Genomic DNA, 14,753 nt, shown 5'->3' with positions numbered 1-14,753 from the left:
TGCAATCTAAATATAGTTTAGGCAAGTAAAACCCCTGTACGTGCACACACATCCCATACACTCTGAATAAAGGTTAAAGGAACGTTTTAGCTAGGTGAAAATGTCAGATAAATTATACCATTTTAAACTAACAAAACCACTGAGATTCACCAGTTATGTTATCACACGTAACTATAACTCATGCTCTAAAGTAACTAAAACGCTCTCCCCCACCATGAACTGTGTTTTCATTAATGATGTAGTCTCAGATGTTGCTGTGATGTTATCAAGGATGCCATGGAGCATGTTATAAGTGATGTAATATGAGAGGTAATTAGCAGTGCATGGCAAGGGTGTGAGTTAAAAAAATAACAAAGGCCTTTTACCGCTCCAGGCACACTATTACAGCTTTGATTGGTAAAATACCACCCAACCACATTTCTGCTCCATCAGTGGCACCTACCCAAAATGCCAGTTTCGTAACTCGCGCTTCAGCATTTTGGTAATGTTGACTCAATGTCAGGTAAGAACTCCTCCTTTGCAGGTTCGCGACAGTTCTGGCAGTAACGATTAATTTGTACACCATGGCCACTATATACTGCCGAACACTTTTCAGATCGGGTGCCTCCTTATGTGCAAGTGGCTGCACAGAAATATCTTGCCATCAAAGATGATCAAAAGAACATCAGGAGCACTCAGCGGGTTCAAACGGAATCAATTTATTCTGTTTTTGGCAGACGCGTTTCGGCGACCATTCGCCTTTCTCAATGCCATTCCCACAGAGAGTTTAGTCGTTGCCGGTGTCGTGTATTTCTATAGGTTCTGAATCGATCCCCCTATTCCTGACCCTATTCTGGTTAAACTAACTATCAAGTTAACTAACAGTCAGCCCATGAGGCAAGAAAACCCCCATGATGCAGATACCGTTATCTGACGCAGTCGCACTACGGCACAGGAACGTGTTATCTGATTAGGTCATAACGCTTGAGATCTAATTAGACAAGCGACATTCCTCCAGCCCCTGATAAGGCATACGACGTTCTCATAACAAATCAAACCTATGACAACCTGGAAAATCCGTGCGGCCATTGTTTTGATTTCACAGAGAACTTTAGTAAAGAATGTGCTAACGAGCAAGTCGTATGACATCTTTATTGACGTATCTATGTCCATCCTTACGTCAATCTCGGCACCTTTAAGGTATAAATATTGCCGATCTTGCCCTATGCAAACACACGCGTGGTGACAAGACGGAGCAGCCATACTTGCCGAAGCCGAGAGCAGAAGCAGACCCCGCTGGCGCAGCCCCGCCTTCCTGACGCGCTGAGAGACGCGCTGCTATCTCAAGCCGAGAGACCCAGCACCGGCGCTTTCGGGCAGCCCTCGCAGGCAGCCTGGAATATCGAGAGCAGAGAAAGAGATACCATTCCTCATTCATCCTAAATTCCAGGTACAGAACTGAATAACCCCTCACAGAGAATTCTTTAGTTATTCACTTGGCAAAAACAAACTTAACTTAAACTGTAACTTTCTATTCCCGCCCACGCATTAGACTTAGGTCAGGTACACGGGGTAGGCGTATTTAGAAACACCAGTTGAGTACGTTTAGTCAAATGTATATGTGTATGTAAATATATTTTAATCATTTTCAAACATCATATGGCTCAGAAACCATATCAATGTTTTTACAGTATTATTTTATACTATTGCTTTTAATGTATGCACTTTACTTAACTATAAGTATTGCAATAATATCGATCCATTTCTCATGTATGAGAAAAGAGACTGATCAATAAATAACACCTTTTTATTGAACACGCCCGTCTCTTCCTTTTCTCTACATTCTGATGAGACTAAGAATGCACGTACTGACTGAGTAAAATAATTGCCTTGTGCTCACACGACTCTCGAGATTGACTCTTGATTAGGGGAGAGCAAAGTTGTCATGTTCTATGGTTGTCAGAAACTAAATCCCTTCTTGTCTAATCAGGGGAGTTAATTCCTTCCTTGAACATTCGAGAAAGTTTCTAGCGAACTCTGAGCTTAGCTGGCAAACCCAAAAATTAAGTCTAGTATCGACAGTAGTAGACCTAGTTAACGTCTGGCCTAGGCCTTTACTGCTGTAGGTATTATTCCAATGCGCAGAGCCTATTGGGAAAATAGGAGCTACACTACATGGCGCCCAACGTGTTTGGAAAGGGCGATAAAACTAACGTAAGACATTTAGAGTAACTCAGTCGTGCTTTCTCACTCAGACCCCTTTTCCCAAATACTCCAAAGACGTCTGGAGTGGGTGAAAGGTAATATCCTCCAAAACCTCGCAGGAGGGAACTCCTATGTATGGTTCTTGGTATAGTCAACGTTGAAGGATAAACAGTTCCAAAATATTGTGCATCTAATCTTTGTTCCATAAAGAAACCTGATCTGCAAACAAACATAATACCATCCTGTCTGTAAAATGGCAGAGAGTGATGATGAAAGAGAGGCAGTTAGATTAGCAACTGAACTCGCAGATGCTGATGCTACCATGCAAGCAGCAGACCCGAATATAACACTCATTCCGGTCATTAAAAGGAGATCTATAACCTTAAAACTTATAGAAAATGGACTGACACCTAGAGGTGGCACAGTCATATTCGTAATCGAGGCACACGAATATCGGCAGACAGAGGTATACTATTCATGGATACATTTTCCGGCAGCAAATGCTGTAACAAAGTACTTCCACTATTACAAAGTAGAGGAACCTCCTGAAACGTACACTCCTTTCGAGGAGGTGGAAGTACCACTCAAATTCCAAGAGCATTTGCTCTTATTTGATGGCGCCCTAAAACATAACAATCACATTACAAGGCTCGGTCCTTTAGGAAGACCAGGAGCAACGTGGCCGGTCTTAGCCGGATACACACCACATCCAGACATCGAAAGAATGCCTGCAGCAGAGCTGTTAATACAGCTAAAACAACTACTAAAAATTCATAGACAATTAGTTCAGTATGTAATGCGGACTTCAACAATTCAGCCAGCGATTAAACTTCCACAGCTGACCCCTCACCAGGGGAACACAAATAAAATGACACCACAGAACATCCAATCCTGCCTAGGTAAAGTTCCAGCTAAACGGGAACAGATACCATTCTGGTTGGCACAGAAAATTACCCAAATAGAGGCGGTGTTTCCTGACACCACCCCATTAGAAAAACACAGGATTCTGACTATATGTCTCCCAATGGGAATCGCACCACACATTGAGGACTGTGACACTTGGGGTACAGTCTTTCCTTCCATCTACACAAAAACGCACGGTGTTCCATCCATTTCGGTAATACCAGATGCGCTAAAACAAATTCAAGATGAATACGGTCCAGAACCTGCTTTAACTCTTGTTATGAAATTACTGAAAGACTTCAAGCAGGTCTCGGCTATATTACTAGCCAACATAAAAGGTGAAGCAGCAAACGTGGCGATCCGCCAGAGGTTAAAAGAGACAGATATAGCAGACCAACCAGCTGAAATTGCCAGAATCATAGAAAAATCCTATGAAGAACTAGGCAGAGATAGTCTAGGTGGAATACCAGTAAAACCGCAACTGACTACAAGTCCAGAAAAAATATTTTTTAATAATAATAATTCACCAAAAAAGAACTGGGATGGAAACAAACAATCCAATCCTAAAGAAAAGAAATTCCAGTCCCGAGGAAGGTCTCCTAGGCGAAGAGAGAAATCTCCAAACCAAAGACAGAGGTCACCGCAGAGTGACCCCTCGGGGAATAGATATAACCTTAGAAATAGGGATAATATTAAAAAACCTGATAGATATCAAGACATTGATACGCGTCCCTCTCAATCTTTTCAGAATTCCTCGCAGAAATCGGAAAGAAGAGGACGATCAGAAGAGCACGCCAAGTCCAAAGACAAGGAACCTGCTCAGCTAAAAAAGAAATTACAATTTCCAAAAAAGAAGGTAGCCAGTATCAAGGTAGTTAAAAATGCCGAGAATACTGAGGACACAACTGAAAAACGGAGAATGGGCTCAGACAATGCTAGACAGCGCAGCAGAGGTGAGCATAGCTCGCAAAGTCCTTATGAATCATCTGAAGACAGTGGACACGAATGAATACCTTCAAGTGGAAACTGCAGACACCAGAGTTAGCAAGCCCCACAAGATATACGAGATAACATTACGTATAGAGGGAGATAAGACTAGGAAAATAAGGGGACTATTTTGGGATAACCTCTCCAAAGGCTATGACATCCTTCTAGCTGAAAAAGACTGGCCACCAGAGTTTGTCAGGGAGTGCCCTCATGGCGAAGAAGTAATTATGCCTGCCTTCTCGAATCAAATACCGATTCATAAAAAATACACACTTTCTAGAAAGTGGGCAGTGGCCTTAGCACCTGCTTTATATAAAAATCATGTAGGATGGGATGAGGATTCTCCTCCTCACAAAATCCAGTTAAAATCACAACCTACTGCACAAAGGCAGTACCCAATTAAGCAAGAAGCTAAAAAACAAGTAAATGAAATACTAGATCAGCTAGAATACCAGGGGGTGATTGAAACTTGCACCTCACAAATGAACATTCCTTTGTTTCCGGTCTCCAAACCAGACAATTCATATCGTCTAGTTTTGGATTACCGACACCTTAACACATGTTGCAAAACCTTTGCAGTGCAAAACTCACACAGTGCTGCCCTAATGAATAACATAGTGCGCAAAAAATACAAAACAACCCTGGACATCTCCAATGGATTCTTTTGTCAAAACATAGCACCAGAGAGCAGATCTTTAACTGCATTCTCAGTAAATGGCACTCAAAAACAATTCTGTCGGTTAGCCCAGGGGTACAAGAACAGCCCGGGGGTATTCTCAGCGAGAGTAACAGAATTACTACAACTATATGATGATGAAGCATTATCCTATGTCGATGACATTTACTTAACAGATGATGACTTGGAGACTCACTTGAAAAGGGTGAACACCATAATACTTGGGTTCGCTGCAGAGGGTTACAAATTCAACTTCAAAAAGTCCAGAATTGCCCATCTGACGGTCCTATTCTTAGGATATGAGTTATCAAGTGAAGGTAAAAGCCTGGCAGACAATTTCCTAGAGAAATGTGCCATAATCCAAGCTCCTAAAACACTAAAAAACCTACAGTCAATTCTAGGCTTCCTAAATTTCGGAAGAACATACATTGCAAATTACGCAGAAAGGGTCAAACCCCTTTATGATCTAATTAAACCAGACTTTAAAAGATCCAGTTGGACTCAAACACACACAGAAATTTTGAGATCCTTACAAACAGACATGCTAATTAAAACAAAATTAGAAACACGTGATAACACACGCAACCTTGTGATCCGAGTCATCCCAGGGAGATGCGGATTCACATACCTGACCTCTAATGAGGGAGAAAAGGTACCAATTGCATTCAAATCACACTTGTACACTAAGGCTGAAATGAAATTTAGCCCAACGGAAAAAATTCTTACAGCAACACAGACAGCTATAGCAAAAGAACGAGCCCTGGCACAAGGTAAATGAATAGTAATCGTGACACCAATACCAGCCTTAGAGGCGGTAACAAAGGCAAGCATTCCAAATGCTAAAGCACTCCATCCGAGATGGATACAATGGGCTAACTCTCTTGCTGCAACAGACGTGGTGTACGAATTTGATCCTTATTTAAAAACACAAGAATTTCTCCAATATGAATTTGAATGTCCTCCGCCAACCGAAATTCTGCCTCTAGATCACTACGGCTGTATAATTTATACAGACGGATCAGCACAACTCGCAGTAGGGGGTAAACAAGCTTACAGTGCTGCGTGCGCGATTGTTAAAGGTCGTTGGCACGAAGGGAAATTTAAACCAACCCTCACTAAAACACAATCCCTAGGAGATTGTACAGCTCAGCGAGCTGACCTACTAGCATTCAAGATGGCGCTTGAAAATACCGATCGAGAATTCCCCACACTCATAGTGTGCGATTCGTATTATTGCGTTCAGTCTTATAATGAATACTTGCAGATCTGGCTTCAGAACGGTTTCAAGGATGCGAAAGGTGGCACAATCAAGCATAAAATGCTCTGGGAACAAGTAGCTCTTTTACAAAAAGAACTACCAAAGACTCACGTGATACATACACTGAGTCATCAACGTGATGGCGTTCACGTTGCAGGGAATTCATTGGCTGATGAGGCCACGAAGGCAGCTGTGCAAACGGCTTCCGTAGCTGCCGTCACCCGGTCAAAAACAAAAATAGACAGCGAAATATTACAAGCTGTCAGCGCTTCAGAAAAGGATTCGATAGAACCACTCCCTAAAGGCTTTCCGGTAAAATACTCATACATAACTGATGCAAACAATGTTCCTTTTGCTCGAATCCCTGGAGTGGGGGATAGGGCAATTCCAAACATGGAACATAGGTTAGGACTAATAATAGCGGCACACGAAGGGCTTGCTTCTATTCATGCTGGCGTCTCAGCCACAGTATCATTATTAAAACAGAGATACTGGTGGCCACAAATGAGAAGACAAACAAGGAACTATGTTCTAGCATGTGAAATATGTCAAAAAATGAAAGTATCAACGGTGAGACGTCCAGCACAGACGCCCCTTCTAATCTCGGATAAACCATTAGCCTGTGTTTATCTAGACCACTGCGGTCCCTTACAAAGGGATGGTAACTATAAATATATCTTGGTCGCAGTGGATTCATGCACGAGATTCATATGGATGTGGCCCCAGCGAACGGCTGACGCCAGAACTGTTATAAAAGATTTGCGAGTCTTTATCGGCACATACGCAATTGGCATGCTGCATTCGGACAATGGTCTTGCTTTTAGCTCTCGGGCTTATAAGGAGGCCATGGTCAGCATGGGCGTGCAATTGCGGTACTCTTGTCCATTTCACCCTGAGGGGAACGGAATTGTTGAAAGAAAAAACCGTGACATAAAGCAATCTATAACGGCAAAGGTATTAGGTTCGGGAGCTGGGTGGGTCAAACATCTAATAAGTGTCCAACGTAGTCTAAATAACTTGCCAAGAAATTCTCTGAAGGGATTCAGTCGTACGAATTATTATTCGGAACTAGGATGTTGATCTCTGACCTTGATAGTCAGACTTCAGTGGTAATAGAAAAAACCTTTGATGTCAAAGACCGTTTGGCTATTTTGCAGGACTTAAACAAAACAAGAAAAGACCTGAGCAACATACAGTTGAAACAACAGCCAACAACCACTGAAGAATCACCACCTGTCCCAGCAAGACCTGTCTGGATTCCAAAAGTCGGGGATCTAGTCAGGGTAAAGATCGCGGTAAAGAAGGAATTTGGGCCTTCCTACAGAAAAGCAGTTCCTGTCTTGTCTGTCAACGGGACAAGATCAGTTGTACTACCGCCACTTGCTGGAAAAAAGGAGAACCGAGTTGTATCCATCGACCTGGTAAAACCACAACATGTGGCCGATAACAAACAGTAGGCCAAGTGGACTCCCAATAAGTAGCAGAACACCAAGGTTTGCTACCAGTACAGAGGTCCTAACAAAAAGGCTCATCACATTCGAAACGCCTGCAGAAGGAAAAGAAGTACTATGCAACAATGCAATAGAACCCAGACCTCTGAAAACCCAAATAAAGACATTTAGCAGAGACACACCAATCTATACTGAAGTACCAAGTGAAAATGCAAAAAACTGAAATCCTGAACCAATTGGAACAATTGACAGAACTGCATCCGGTTACTTCATCAACTTCGATGATTCCTCTGACGGCTTCAGTGAATCAAAGACACAGCCATCATCAAAATCCTTTAAAGACAAAGCTAAGGAACTTTTGAAACAACTGAAAGAAACATATCTGATTTCTCCATGGATTGAATTTTGGGTGGGTTTTGGCGCATTTATCCTCATACTTTGGCTCATCATGGTATTTACTTTGGGACGCTTCATTGAGGGAAAATATGCTAAAATGGACACAGCAAGTCAGAACATCAACTTGATCCTCAAACCACACACATCTTCACACGTCGAGAAAAGAGAACTTTCTTCAGAACTTTCTTCAGCCAACTTCACAGCCAATCCTATACCTGGTGGGGTAGCCTGGGACAACACTGACTATGAAATTTATGGTCCGGTCGAGATCCTGAAATATCCACACCAAATCAAGATCTCCTTGAGTGATTTTGCAAAACCAAACTCATTTGCTGATGATTGGGACTTCGAAAGTATTAACAACATGATGTCTGACTTAGTAATGTCTGCTAAATTTACAAAACATGATTATTTGCAAGGTTCTACAAATTATGACGGTATGTATTGCTATAACCACTATGGTAACCATTTTTTGCATAAATCAGCACAACCTAGAAATGTTTTAAATTATAATCAATGGGAACATTGTGCTACACCTCCAAAAGGAAGCTCTAGAACCGTATATGACAAATATTCATATTTTTCAGGTTTTAACACAAGTAATGCTGAAACATTTTATTTTAAATTGTCAAACAAGACAGGGATGAAAACCATGATAACCAACACAAAATTGATATATTAAGATTCATTCTTTGAAAAAATGAATACTTTTGGATTTGATTATTGGGACAAAAATGTTGATCTGAAAAGTGTTTGGGGTACAAAAGAATGGCAAGTACAGGGTATAGAAGCTTTGTTTAGAGCCTGCATGATCCCAGAACAAATGATATTTTTAAATGACACTGTTCAACAAACCACCTGTCTTGGCTTAGCCAAAATCAAAGATTTAATTAAACCGTCTATTCCAAAGCCAATAATGTTTAGCAATAACTCTGATACAGATGAAGAGATAGACGTAAACCATATATTAAACCAAAACAGAACACATCCTGATTGGAAACAATGGTTGATCTGGCCCACAGATACAAATTACTGTCAAGATAGATTCCTGAATAAAACACAGGGTTTCAAAATGACCAGGCCAGACCCTAGATATCCCCAAAGACATCACCCAGGGATAATAACAACCTACAGTGTGGGCAAATTATGCCTTCAGTGGCTACAAACTTCCACACTGCCTGAAATTAAGCAACACCTAACTTTACTTACTGATGGTGCTGACTTGCGTGATTTCATACTGGGACCACGCAAACAGCGTCAAAAGCGTTTCATAGCAGCCTCTGTATATGCAGCATACAATGAGGCCTGGAAGGTTACTCAAATTGAGACAGCAGAAAGAATACGGGAAATTGACCGTATCAATTTGGAAAAATCACTTTCTGAAGTGGACAATGGGTTAATGACTCTGTCCTCCAGAATTTTTTCATTGGACAGCATTGTGTCTTCAGCAATCGATATATTATCGCAAGACTTACTGTTATTACAACATGGTCAGTCACAATTGCGTTCCATTGTACAGCTTGGCTGGACGTTACAAAATCTGCGTTCAGGCTACGTGCCTTGGCGTTTAATCAACACAACGTCACTATTCCAAATCTTTAACCTTACTGATAGACAAATCGGTATGGCGCAAAAGGGTGCTGATTATACAATCTTGAGCATTGAAAACCTAGAAAGATTACCAATGACGATGTCAGAACGACCTGTCAGTGAATGGATAATCCACGGAATCATAAATATTCCAATCTCAACCTTCAGGTTTCAATACTGCCAAAAATATATACAGGCTGGCATGTACGAGAAATTGGGAAAGGGGTACCTTAAAACAACTTGGAACCTGCCCTATTCACATGCATGTGTCAGTAATAAAGGACAGAAAGTGTTTCTTAGTGGCAACAATTGTGCTATGTCACTAAGCGGCACGCTTCTGTGTAACGGAATTAGTTTGCATGGAGCCTGTGAAGGGAATTCATACAACCTTTCATGTCACCAGCAAGGCGCACCTGCAACTGAAATAGAACCATTCTTTCAAAGACTCTATAATGGGAGTTACATTCTTATTGTAGACCGCAGATGTTGCAGTCTTATGCCCGGGACTCCTTATCTAGTCACTACGACGGCGAAGGTCAAGTGCTGTGGACGCTCTTTATTCCCCAGCTCCTTTCCAGACAGGGAGGCAAGGGCATGGCCCAGTTTGAAAATTACTTCTATTCGAATAGATACTTTAAGCAGAATGAAAACAGTGCTTCTTCAGACGCCTACAAGGCTCACGTCATCAAAAGAAACATATGATCTACAAGTCGCAAGGACGACTGCAGAGATACATACATTATTATCAACTAATTCCCCCGTATATTTCGCGGAAATCCTAAGCGAAATCTTAAATATTTCTGATACCAATGGGATCTCAGGGGTATTTAAGACAGTATTTTCGATGGCATTAACACCATTCAAAGCCATACTGGGTATTTTTCCAGATTTCGTCAATTCGATTTTTGGCGGACTTCCCCTGATCCTAGGACTAATTGCAGGAATCCTATTCCTAGTCCTTATTTTTCGTTATGGCAACCCATGTCACAGATCAAACTCTCGCGACAATGGAAGATACGATCCTAGCCATTGGATACCGGGACCGGATATCAAAAATCCTGGGACTCTCCCGGCTTAGAGACCTAAACATGACTTGGTTTCTATCATTTCGACCAATGTGGCAAAGGTGTGTTTTACCTGTACTAAGGTGTCTGCTATGCGGAGAAGAATGCGTGTTAGACACCTGTCTGACGCTACAATCGGATGCGCCAGTGGATGCAGATACACTGTTGGTTCCTACCAAGGTTCACGCTTTGTGCTGCCCTCAAAGGCTGCCAATCCTGATGACGGCATTCCTGGAATCTTCACCACTGCGATTGAAGAGTAGTGAAGTTCAAGATGAAAGCAGCATCGAACAGGTACGACCTTCTGTCAGCAATGCGAATCAGAATGTCAATGCAGACAATCATGCGCACGAATGCATGGTTACACCTATTTCCGACTTAGTGGAACTTTCCCATGAAGCTGTTGACAGTTTTTTCGAAAGCCTGAATGATATGATGTTCTCTCCAGAACAAAAATAGAGACTTTTGAGTAAACTCGCACACGGCGTTCCCTGAATTCGGCCTTCAACTTTAAAAATAAAGTCGCATGAACAATTCTTCCCACCAGTTCACGGACAACAATTTTTTAGCAGCCCCAAATTATTTTTCACAAATTTTTCGGGACACTTATCTTCTGCTTAAAGTAAGAAACTATTCCTAGAGAACTAAGATTTCTATTTTTAGATACTTTATAAACTTTAGTTGCCCGCTGGGATGTTCACAAATATTTTATTATGTGATGAGATGGTCTCGAACTTCCTTTCTGTATAGCCATATTAAGAGCCATTTCATGTGTATTTCTCATATACCAATAAGCAATAATGCATACAAATGCGTGTTTACTTTTGCATTTAAACCATAGCTTAAGTGCATACAATATATATGACTGCAATTTTTCAGTATATTTGAAAATTTCAAAATGCATTTATGTATTTTGGGGTGGTAAGGTATACACTATACTCTATAGTATGTTGTACTATGTTATACTATGCATAGATTAGTAGATATGACCATAGTTAGCGTGGAGTGGGTGTCGTGTATTTCTATAGGTTCTGAATCGATCCCCCTATTCCTGACCCTATTCTGGTTAAACTAACTATCAAGTTAACTAACAGTCAGCCCATGAGGCAAGAAAACCCCCATGATGCAGATACCGTTATCTGACGCAGTCACACTACGGCACAGGAACGTGTTATCTGATTAGGTCATAACGCTTGAGATCTAATTAGACAAGCGACATTCCTCCAGCCCCTGATAAGGCATACGACGTTCTCATAACAAATCAAACCTATGACAACCTGGAAAATCCGTGCGGCCATTGTTTTGATTTCACAGAGAACTTTAGTAAAGAATGTGCTAACGAGCAAGTCGTATGACATCTTTATTGACGTATCTATGTCCATCCTTACGTCAATCTCGGCACCTTTAAGGTATAAATATTGCCGATCTTGCCCTATGCAAACACACGCGTGGTGACAAGACGGAGCAGCCATACTTGCCGAAGCCGAGAGCAGAAGCAGACCCCGCTGGCGCAGCCCCGCCTTCCTGACGCGCTGAGAGACGCGCTGCTATCTCAAGCCGAGAGACCCAGCACCGGCGCTTTCGGGCAGCCCTCGCAGGCAGCCTGGAATATCGAGAGCAGAGAAAGAGATACCATTCCTCATTCATCCTAAATTCCAGGTACAGAACTGAATAACCCCTCACAGAGAATTCTTTAGTTATTCACTTGGCAAAAACAAACTTAACTTAAACTGTAACTTTCTATTCCCGCCCACGCATTAGACTTAGGTCAGGTACACGGGGCAGGCGTATTTAGAAACACCAGTTGAGTACGTTTAGTCAAATGTATATGTGTATGTAAATATATTTTAATCATTTTCAAACATCATATGGCTCAGAAACCATATCAATGTTTTTACAGTATTATTTTATACTATTGCTTTTAATGTATGCACTTTACTTAACTATAAGTATTGCAATAATATCGATCCATTTCTCATGTATGAGAAAAGAGACTGATCAATAAATAACACCTTTTTATTGAACACGCCCGTCTCTTCCTTTTCTCTACATTCTGATGAGACTAAGAATGCACGTACTGACTGAGTAAAATAATTGCCTTGTGCTCACACGACTCTCGAGATTGACTCTTGATTAGGGGAGAGCAAAGTTGTCATGTTCTATGGTTGTCAGAAACTAAATCCCTTCTTGTCTAATCAGGGGAGTTAATTCCTTCCTTGAACATTCGAGAAAGTTTCTAGTGAACTCTGAGCTTAGCTGGCAAACCCAAAAATTAAGTCTAGTATCGACAGTAGTAGACCTAGTTAACGTCTGGCCTAGGCCTTTACTGCTGTAGGTATTATTCCAATGCGCAGAGCCTATTGGGAAAATAGGAGCTACACTACACCGGTTTTTAAAGGAGAAGACATGCTCCTATTGGTCATTTGTTTGTAGTCCCAAATTGCGGACTCCAATTCGTCAGTGCTCATAGATTGGTGAAATCTCGAGTAGATGTTTCTGGGTACAAGTCCACTTTGCTTTTTGACCTCTGCTGGCTTAGTACTCTTGACTGTGAACAATGTTCTTCACAAATGTGTCCTCTAACTCTCACATTGTTCCCAGTCAAGGGTACTAAGCCAGCAGAGGTCAAAAAGCAAAGTGCACACACACACACACACACACACACACACACACGCACGCACGCACCCACTCACGCACGCACGCACACACCCACACACACACATACATCAGGGATAAAGTACCTCCTGCCATTTACCATATAAGGAAATTGCAAGTCATCGAGGGATTCATATATAAATTGGTGGAATTCCGAGGTGACTTGGAATATTTTTATCAGGTACCCGAATGAGGTTATCCTTCCGGATGGCTGTGCCTCCGAATATCAAATCAACAGCATCGATGGGACAGAATATCAAGGACAGAATATTGTAAAATTAAATGTATCAACAGATAACTAAGTCTAGATGTTCTATTCCTAACTCTACACATATGCATCTATGCAATACATATATCTTCAAGGTACGTAGATGTGAAGTTAGGAATAGTAATCCGTACCTCCCTAAATGCACTTACCTTTCGATAATTTATCCCTCGATATTCTGTCCCCGATATTAGTATGCCACTATATTGTTGTGTTCATCACTATACTGTTGGTGTTGATATTCAGTAGTACAATCTGCTGGATGTACCACAACCATCTGCCTGTGGAATCACTAAAGAGCTTGCCTATCTGTGGGGTGTGATGGAGACTCTATACATTCCTATGATACATACACCTTCAAGAACAAGGACTCAAGGACATTGCAGACACGCACAAAGCGCTGTTAGCACTACACTACTTTGTCTCTTTGAGGGGAAGAAGGTGCTGGTCACATGCCTGCTCTGAGTGAAATCATTCATGTTTTAACCCCTTGGGCGCGGCCGCGATTCTGTGCCTGTGCGGCCATTTTAATGAGTGGGCGGGTTCATGACGGCCCCCAGCCGTCATCAGCACATGCCCACCGTGATGCATGACGGACGGGGGCCGTCATCAGCATGCAAGGGTTTAAGGTGCTTTCCGGTCTGCACAGAGATATAGATGTCTTGAATAGGAATGTACCAGTTATTGAGGGGAGCATCTCTTTAGACTGAGCAAGCCAGAAAAGCACAAAACCCTGGTCTGTCACAATCAGTCAGCAAAGAAGGACTACTTATGTAAATACTTCTGCTGTTAATCCCAATGTGCCACCCAACAAATATGAAACATGACTATGGACCAACCTTCCCGTCTGAACCCTCTCCCAGGAGAAATATTGCAGAGCAGGTTCAAAGATTACCCCTAATAACCTGGAACAAACACAAGCAGTCTTTAACAAGTGAGAAACGTAAGGATCTTGATACCATGTGCAGCTTTTTTTCTTGCTCTCATGCACTTACCAGGCCTCTAAATGGGTAGCTCTGCTATGAAATCAGGAGGGGAAACAGTGTTTACAACGCTGCTATTACCACGCAGCTAGGTACCAACGAAGTTGTTACAATGACCGCGTTGTTACCATGCGTGGCTTTACATCGCAAGTCGTTTCTACGACTTGAGCTAGGGGGCGTGCAACACCAGGGAATGTGTTGGATTTTAAATCCAACACCTACCCTGCTGTTGAGCTAACTGGAGTAGGAATAGTAATTTATATTATTCCTAAGTCCAGCCCGACACCTAGCGCAAGTCGTAGACACGACTTGGAATGTGAAGCCACGCGTGGTAACAACGT

Source organism: Lissotriton helveticus, chromosome 7 (genome assembly GCF_964261635.1).
Source record: "Lissotriton helveticus chromosome 7, aLisHel1.1, whole genome shotgun sequence".
Taxonomy (NCBI): Eukaryota; Metazoa; Chordata; class Amphibia; order Caudata; family Salamandridae; genus Lissotriton; species Lissotriton helveticus.
Note: the sequence above shows the minus strand (reverse complement) of the source record.